Genomic DNA, 9,529 nt, shown 5'->3' on the forward strand with positions numbered 1-9,529 from the left:
CGTCGGATAGGGCGGACGAGCCTGAAGTGTCGTCACGGAGGGTATCCCCGAGCCCAGTAGAGCCGAAGAGTGTTCGGCCGGGGGAGCTGAAGGATCTGCTTGAGAGGGTGTCCATCTCAGAAGATCACCGTGCATTGATGAGTACGGTGATTGGAAGGATTTCGTCCGCCGAAAGCGGATTCCATAATGCCGTCAGGAGTTTGCTGGCGGGGTTTGAGGTATGTAAAAATGACACCCTTTTTTGACAGTTTTGCACATAAAGTGCGCCCTGTATAGATAGTAGCCCTTGAGACTCGGTAGGTTGTCGAAAGCGACAGCGTGCCGAAGATCAAAAATCGCAGGTATTGAGTGTCGCCTTTCCTATGCAGGTGGCGGATAGTCCGGGGGCTAGCCGGATTGATGGAGTTGCTGAATTAATACGGCAACTCGATGTTGCGGATGCGGACATCGCGCTAGTCAACAAGCGACTTGACGAGTCGCAAGGTAAGTTGTTTTCTCCGCAGTCACCTATTAAGGGAGCCAAAGCCCACCTCTTACAATATTTATGCTTGACGCAAATGGTGCTGCTGGTGTGGAGAGCCTTCGGGCAGAACTTGCTCAAGCCAAGGAGCAAGCCAGAAGGAGTGATGCGGCTGCCTTGAGGGCGGTCGAAGAGTTAGAAGCCGAAAGGGCTGCACACTGCCGAAGCAGGGAAGAGATGGCCGAACTGGCCGTTAAGCTGAAGGATGCTACCGACCGCAATGAGGCTCTTGAAAAAGAGCACCTATCGGAGCGAGAAGACCTGGGGAGGGCCACCGCCGAAGCCAAGGATGCCCGTTCTGCAATGCGGGCTATAAAGGAGGAGCTGTGTCAGGCCGGAGACATTGTGGCTGGCAAGCCTTTTCTGCTGCGCCGTAGATTTACAGATCCAAAGTATGCACAGCTTGGCTGGCTGTGGGGTCCGGAGGATCCTTATATGGACTTGGCGGCGAGTGCGGCGGATGCCGTTGTGCACTTCCGAAGTCAGAAGGATCACAAGACGGAAGAGCTGTTTTGGTCTCAATTCCATAGTCCGGATCGTTCACTTCCGCTGACTGATCGATTGGCCGAATGGGCTGAGCTGAATAGGTTGTCCGGACTTGCCATGACGGATATCGTGACGCATGTCTGGCCGGATAGGCCCAAGCCAAAGAGCTATTTTGGCTTATTGCAGTAGTTTCTTGGGGCGGTGCCGCATATCAAGGCGATGAAGCGGTCGGCCTACATTGAGGGTGTGCGGATGGCCCTCGCCCGTGTGAAGACACATTGGACAGAGATGGATGCCACCGCTGTTGCAACCCCGGGTTCGGACGAAAGCCGGTTACCCACCGAGCACTATTTTGGGGAAGTTCTGCGTGGTGCTCGTGTAATAGAGTCGCAGTGCTCAAAAAATGTCACGTTCAAATGAACATTTAATTTTGTAAAACAATGTTTATAATGTAAGCGCTTTTTATACTTGTGCATTCAAGTATTGAAATATCTCCTATGTGGCCGTTTATGTATACGTGTGTATAACCTGAAAGATGGTAGTCTTCGGCTTCAGCCCCCACGCACAAGGTGCGGGGGTGTTCGCAAAAATAGCGCATTTTCACACTTAATCCGATGTCTCGGTCCTGTTAAGGAGGTGGTAGCGTAGCAAACGAGGCAACCGGACTATGATGCTTTATCACTTTCACTTAGCCATTGGAGTTCGAGGGTGGGACTACGATATAGCCCCTGGGGGCACCGTGCTCTCCGAATTCGGGGCGCGTGTGTGCCTGACCGGGAAACGGTCCTTCGTCAAATTGGAGGAATTCTAAACATTCCGGTGGTCGATCGAGTGGTTGACCAGTCTCTCGCTGTATCATGACAGTCAGTTTTCGGCTTTCTCAACTGAGGTGCTCGCCCAGCCGAACTGGGGCACAATCGCAGTAGTTCTCCTGGTGCCGCGTTAGCCGATGATACGGAACGTAAGGCAGCAAAACACAGGAGCCGGGCAAACCCAACATTTGACCAAAGACATGGTTCGGAGCTGATGCATATAAGTCCTAACTCGAGACGCCAAACACTCCCTAAGGTGTTCGGTCTTTATAATAATGGGCAGAACAATGCCCTAAGCCCCTAGTGTCCAGGTACGGGTGAGGTCCTCTGACGCGGCCGATGCCAAAACGTCAGTCTCCCCTCTGGTTATAATGAGGAACCAGGGGATTATAGCAACAAGAGACAGTAAAAAGGTTTACGCAGGGTCTTAATCTGAAAAGAATCCTTGCAACGGGTCCCTACTGCACGTCTGCGCCTGTGTCTCCGTTGTGCCGTTATCCTGGACGGGTATGGACGTTGTTCATCTGTAAAAAGAGAGGAACTTAGTTTGAAAGGAAATCGTGCGAAAAAGTGCATGAAAAATATTAATGAATGAATAAAGCAGAGTCTATATTAGCTCATTGTTGCTTATACGCACAGCCCCTTGTGAAAGGGTGTGCGGCTAGGGAGCCCCTAGCTTATTTATGCCGGACTCGTCTAGCCGTGTCCGGGGTCTTTGAATGACCCTCTTAATGAAATGATGCCACGTGGACCGGGCATTTTAAGTGTAAGCGACGCGTAATGTGGTATGGCGTTAAAGCGGACAAAAGCGTCACGTCCCAATAGTGCTTGATAGCTACTTTTGAATGGGGCGAAATGGAAGATTAGCTTTTCGCGTCGGAAGTTTTCCGGTGACCCGAACACAACTTCTAGTAATAAAGAGCCTGTGCATTTGGCGTAAGGGCCTGGCGTCACTCCTTTAAAGGAAGTGCGGCTATGTCGAATTTTAGTAAGGTCTATCCCCAACTCGCGGATTGTGTTCGGATATAGCAGGTTTAAATCGCTACCGCCGTCCATCAGGACTTGCATAAATTGTAGTCCGTCGATTAGAGGATCCAATATCAGAGCAGTCCGTCCTGCATTTCGAACACTTCTGGAATAATCCAGGTGGTCAAAAGTGATTGGTTTTGACATCCAATCTCGAGGTTCCGCTGGGGTGGACCGTGCGAGACCCATCTTAGCGGGTGCCGCATTGTTTTTCCGTATTATCACATGAAGTGAGTTTACTGCTTTGACTTCTTGTGGGAAAGTCTTTTCTTTTCCGGTGCCCTGCTGGTGGGGTTCATCATCGTCCTCGCTTGGTGCGTCAAGCCCCTTGTGTTCGGCGTTGAGTCGGCCGGACTGTTTGAAAACCCAACAATCTCGGTGGGTGTGATTTGCAGGCCTTCCGGAGGTACTGTGGATTTGACATATCCGATCCAAAATTTTGTTTAAGTTGGATAGCTCATCACTGTTGTCCTTAAGAGGCAGTGTTTTGTTGTTTGGCCGCGAGCTTTTGAATCCAGCATTGACCGCCGTGTTCTTTGGGCTTTTCTCTTTATTCCGGCGCTGATCTTTTCGGCGCCGTGATTTTCCGTTTCCATCTCTGATCTCGGATGTACTTGGGTCGCTGGTGCTGCATCTTACTAGCCAGCTGTCTTCCCCCGCGCAAAAGCGGGTCATGAGACTTGTTAGCGTGGACATTGTCCTCGGCTTCTCTTGGCCGAGGTGTCTGGCGAGCCATTCGTCTCGGACGTTGTGTTTAAAAGCTGCTAAGGCTTCACCGTCCGGACAGTCGACTATTTGGTTCTTTTTAGTAAGGAACCTGTTCCAGAATTTGCGCGCTGACTCTCCGGGCTGTTGAGTTATATGACTTAGATCGTCCACATCCGGAGGGCGGCCATAAGTCCCTTGAAAATTTGCTCTAAATGCGTCCTCAAGCTCTTCCGAACTTCCAACAGTGTTTTCTGGGAGGCTTTTAAGCCAATGCCGAGCTGGCCCTTTGAGCTTGAGGGGTAGATATTTTATGGCGTGGAGATCATCTCCTCTAGCCATGTGTATATGTAGTATATAATCCTCTATCCAGACTCCAGGGTCTGTTGTTCCGTCGTAAGCCTCTATGTTTATGGGTTTAAACCCTGCTGGGAATTCATGATCCAGCACCTCATTGGTGAAACATAGTGGGTGTGCGGCGCCCCTGTATTTGGGTGCACCGCTGTCTTCGAACACCTGGCGTGTTGTGATGCTTCCTGGGGCCCTCCTCTTTGGCCCGTAAATGGACCTGGCTGGGCCATTTGTTTTCCCAGGATCATGAGTCGGCTTGTGTGCGGCGCCGCTTGTAATTTTTGGCCTATCATCTGGCCGTCCATCCGGCCAGGCGGCCTCTTTGTTTTTTGACTATGGGGGCTCTATGGCTTCCTCGTCAAATTCTGGCAGCAGCTTGTGCTTCGGGTAGCTCTTTGATTGATGGCCATTGTCGTATTTGTCTGCGGTTTTGAGCACTTTGCTCCACCTCATTCTGAGTATGTGTTCCGCTGTTTTGAGCTTCTGTTTTTCCATCTTCAGACTTCTTGCAGTGGCGACGAGTCTTTTGCGGAGGCTCTTATTCTCCGGTGGTGTGTCCGGCGTGAGGTCGTCTGGACTGTTGGTTTCGCCGGGCATGGATTGATTATCCAATTCGTCCTATTCGGACGGTTGCTTGTTTGCATGTTCTTCGTCCACTGGTTTGCCCTGCTCTATTGCTGGGTCATTAGCAGCGCTGTTGTAGTCGAGGCGGGACTTAGGGCGGCGTCTGCGTCGCCGTTTTGGTTGTTTATCGGCGGGATTATCCTTTGCCACGCCCCGTTGGTCCTCGTTATCGCTTCCTTTTGGGGTATCCACCATATATACCTCATGGGTTGGGGTGGCCTTCCAGTGCTCTATGAGCACTGGTTCTTGATCGTCTCCGGCATCGTCGTCCATACGGTCGATGTCTTCGGAGTCGTAGTCGAGCATGTCGGTTAGATCGTCGACAGTGGCTACAAAGTGGGTGGTGGGTGGGCTTTGGTCACCTATAGGCCCGATGGCTCCTATGATCATCAACAACAACACTGTCCAGGGTGAGACTTTTCTCCCCGGACAGATCTTCGTATTTGGCGGCTTTGCACTGCGGGCCAATTCACTTGGCCATATGGAGCAGATCGAAAGCTACGCCCCTGGCCATCAGGTCAGATTTGGAAGTTTGAACTATACGGCTGACATCCGCGGAGACTTGATCTTCGACGGATTCGAGCCACAGCCGAGCGCGCCGCACTATCACGATGGGCATGATTTAACTCTGTTGCCGCACAGTGCCCTGGAGGCCGCACAAGAGTCCGCTCCGACCCTTAGCTATGAACCGACTGCGCCGATCGAGGATGGGTGGCTGGACACCGCCTCGGGGGCTGCTACCTCTACGGTGATAGAGCCGAATACCAACCCTGTCCCTTGTGAAGTTCATGACTCCAAGGTGCCGGACCCCGAACCTTCCACGCCCCTGCCAATCGAATCCGATTGGGCGCCGATCATGGAGTTCACCGCTGCGGACATTTTTCAGCACTCACCTTTAGGCGACATCCTGAATTCGCTAAAGTGTCTCTCTTTATCAGGACAGCCCTGGCCGGACAATGGTCAGGACGGTTGGGATGCGGACGACGAAGAAATTCAAATCCCACCCACCACCCACTTCGTAGTCACTATCGATGACTTAACCGACATGCTAGACTTCGACTCCGAAGACATCGACGGTATGGACGACGATGCCGGAGACGACCAAGAACCAGCGCCTATAGGGCACTGGAAGGCCACCTCGCCATACGACATATACATGGTGGACATCCCAAAGGATGAGAATGGCGATGGAACAACGGAGGATGACCACTCCAAGAAACAGCCTAAGCGCCGGCGTCAGCGGCGCCGCTCTAAATCCCGCCATAGCAAAAATGGAGATTCCGGCACCGGAGACAATAACACCCCGGACAGTGCCGAAGACAACCCCCTCCAGCAAGATTCAGCACAGGAGGATGGAGAAGCCAACCCTCATGAGAGAGCGGCAGACAGAGAGGTAGAGGACGATAATTATATGCCTCCCTCCGGAGATGAGGCAAGCCTCGACGACGATGAATTTGTCGAACCTGAGGATCCCGTCGAACAAGAGTGTTTCAAACGCAGGCTTATGGCCACGACAAGCAGCCTCAAGAAAAAGCAGCAACAGCTTAGAGCTGACCAAGATTTGCTAGCCGACAGATGGACTGAAGTCCTTGCGGCCGAGATGAACTCGAACGCCCCTCCAAAAGGTACCCCAAACGCAAGCTGCTACCCCGATTAGAGGATGAAGCACAATACGGCCGACCGGCCACCTCGTGGCCGCGACAGAGAGGCCTCTAGGCCCTCCACTAAAGCCGTACCCTGGCGTCGCTCGAAAATTACAAAGCCACGAGGGAATGTGCCGGACTTACAAGACATATTGGAGGATAAGGCAAGACAAACAAGATCGATCTACGGATTGCGTGGGCGCCCCACGATACGTGACGACAACCGTCACGCCGGATACAGCAATTCCGGCCGGGCCGAACACAGTAGACAAAACTCGTTTGAGCTGCGTCACGATATAGCCCAATACAGAGGTGTCGCACACCCACTATGCTTCACAGACGAGGTAATGGATCATCAAATCCCCGAGGGTTTCGAACCCGTAAACACTGAATCATACGACGGCACAACAGATCTTGCGGTTTGGATTGAGGACTATCTCCTTCACATCCACATGCCCCGCGGTGACGATCTACATGCCATCAAATACCTCCCACTCAAGCTTAAAGGACCAGCTCGGCATTGGCTCAATAGCTTGCCAGCAGAATTAATTGGGTGTTGGGAAGACCTGGAAGCCGCATTCCTTGATAACTTCCAGGGCACATATGTGCGCCCACCAGACGCCGATGACCTAAGTCACATAATTCAGCAGCCAGATGAATCGGCCAGACAATTCTGGACACGGTTCTTATCTGAGAAAAATCAAATCGTCGACTGTCCGGATGCAGAGGCCCTTGCAGCCTTCAAACATAACATCCGCGACGAGTGGCTTGCCCGGCACCTACGACAGGAAAAGCCGAAATCCATGGCAGCCCTCACATCATTCATGACCCGCTTCTGCACGGGAGAGGACAGCTGGCTAGCTCGCACTAACAACCTGACCAAAAACTCTGGTAGTTCCGATACCAAGGACAGCAATGGCAGGTCGCGTTGCAATAAGCACAAGCGCCGCATTAACGGCGATAATACTGAAGATACGGCAGTCAACGCCGGATTCAGAGGCTCTAAACCCGGTCAGCGGAAAAAGGCATTCAAAAGAAATAGTCCGGGCCCGTCCAATTTGGACCGAATACTCGATCGCTTGTGCCAGATACACGGCACCCCCGAAAAGCCAGCCAATCACACCAACAAGGATTGTTGGGTGTTTAAGCAGGCAGGCAAGTTAATTGCCGAAAATAATGACAAGGGGCTGCACAGCGATGACGAGGATGAGACCCGACCGCCGAACAATAGAGGACAAAAGGGTTTCCCCCCACAAGTGCGAACGGTGAACATGATATACGCAACCCACATACCCAAAAGGGAGCGGAAGCATGCACTTAGGGACGTATATGCGATGGAGCCAGTCGCCCCAAAGTGCAATATGTGGTCCTCATGCCCGATCACTTTTGATCGAAGGGACCACCCCACTAGCATCCGCCATGGTGGATTCACCGCATTGGTTCTAGACCCAATCGTTGACGGATTTCACCTCACTAGAGTCCTGATGGACGGCGGCAGCAGCCTGAACCTGCTTTATCAGGATATAGTGCACAAGATGGGCATAGACCCGTCAAGGATTAAACCCACAAAAATGACCTTTAAAGGCGTCATACGAGATGTAGAGGCCAATTGTACAGGCTCAGTTACACTTGAAGTGGTCATCGGATCCCCGGATAACTTCCGAAGCGAGGAGTTAATCTTCGACATAGTCCCGTTCCGTAGCGGCTATCATGCACTCCTCGGACGAACCGCATTTGCAAAATTCAATGCGGTACCGAACTACGCATACCTCAAGCTCAAGATGCCAGGCCCTCGAGGAGTCATTACGGTCAATGGAAACACTGCACGCTCTCTCCGAACGGAGGAGCATACAGCGGCTCTCGCGGCGAAAATACAAAGCAGCCTCTTAAGGCAATTCTCGAGTCCGGCTGTTAAGCGGCCGGACACCGTCAAGCGTGCCCGGAGTAACCTACAGCAAGACCACCTGGCACGTTCCGAGCACGCGTAGCAATGCGGCCCCAACCCCAGCCCTCGCGAAATCGCGAGACCAGTACCACGCGTACATAACTACGCTCTGGAGATACCATGGGCACAGGGGGAGGGGCATGACCACAGCATGCCCAGAGTGCGGCTCAACCACACCAGGGGCTCCCAATTGTGTCATTTTTCTTTTTTCTTTCTTCTTACTCACAGGACTCCGTTTTCTAGAAGCCCTGTCCGGCAATAGACTTGCCGAATTCACGATGCAACAGCTAGGGAAGCAGAAAAGCTACGTTGAGTATCCAGGTGGTCTCCATTACGAGCATTATACCTGTTTTACATACCATTCCGTAGCCTACCCCTGCAGGGGGACATGTTAAATAGTCCCATCCCTTGCTTATCGCACTATTTGTATCGTTCTGCTTTCATTGCAGTATTTTTTGAATAAACAATGCATCGCTTTTTGCCTATCATTGCATTCCTTTTTTTTATTTATATATGTTCACTTATGACATGTTGCACCTGTACACTTTGGTACGGCCAAATACACCAGGGGCTTAAGTTCCCCAAAGTATGGTGTGATAAGTCCGAACACTTTCACAAGTGCGGCACCCCGAACTTATAGCATTATATGCATCGGCTCCGAATCATGTCTTGGGTCAATAGTTGGGTTTGCCCGGCTCCCATGTTTTGGTACCTTACGTTCCATTATATCGGCTAAGGTAGCGCTGGGAGAACCACTGCGATTGTGCCCCAGTTGAGCTGGGTTGAGCACCTCAGTGGAGAAAGCTAAAACTGACCGTCATGATGGGGCAAGAGCCTGTCGCTGTTCGAGAGGTTTTTCCGAGTCCCTAAAGACTTATGCCGCTTAGAGCGAGGAGCCGACTTTGTCCGGCCCAGGCGTGGATAGCGCCCCGAATTCGGCCTTCCGAACACTAGGGGCTTCGCCGAAATTTAAAATTATAGAATTCTATGGCTAAGTGAGAGTGTTCAAGCATTATAAGTCCGGTTGCCTCGTTCATTGTGTTGAGCGCCTCCCTCGAAGGACCCAAAAATGGGAAAAAGAGCGCTCAAGTTTATCCCGAACACCCCAGCACTCGTGGCATGGGGGCTGAAGCCAACGACTTGCCATCTCTCAAATTTGATAAACGGCCGCACAGAAGGTAATATTTTAAATTAAAAAAGCGTTTCTTAGCGCATATGAACAAGTTTTCAGCGCACAGGATAACAAAATGCGAGTTTACTCAAAAATTACATCTTTGTAGCATTCACCCGCTATAAGGCGGGCACCCTTCAGGACACCCTTATAGTACATCTCGGGCGTGCGATACTCCTTGCCCGGTGGTGGCGCGTCCGTCACAAGGTTCTCGGCGTCCATCTTGCCCCAGTGCACTTTAGCGCG

The sequence above is a fragment of the Triticum aestivum genome, chromosome 2B, assembly GCF_018294505.1.
Source record: "Triticum aestivum cultivar Chinese Spring chromosome 2B, IWGSC CS RefSeq v2.1, whole genome shotgun sequence".
In the NCBI taxonomy this organism is placed as follows: Eukaryota; Viridiplantae; Streptophyta; class Magnoliopsida; order Poales; family Poaceae; genus Triticum; species Triticum aestivum.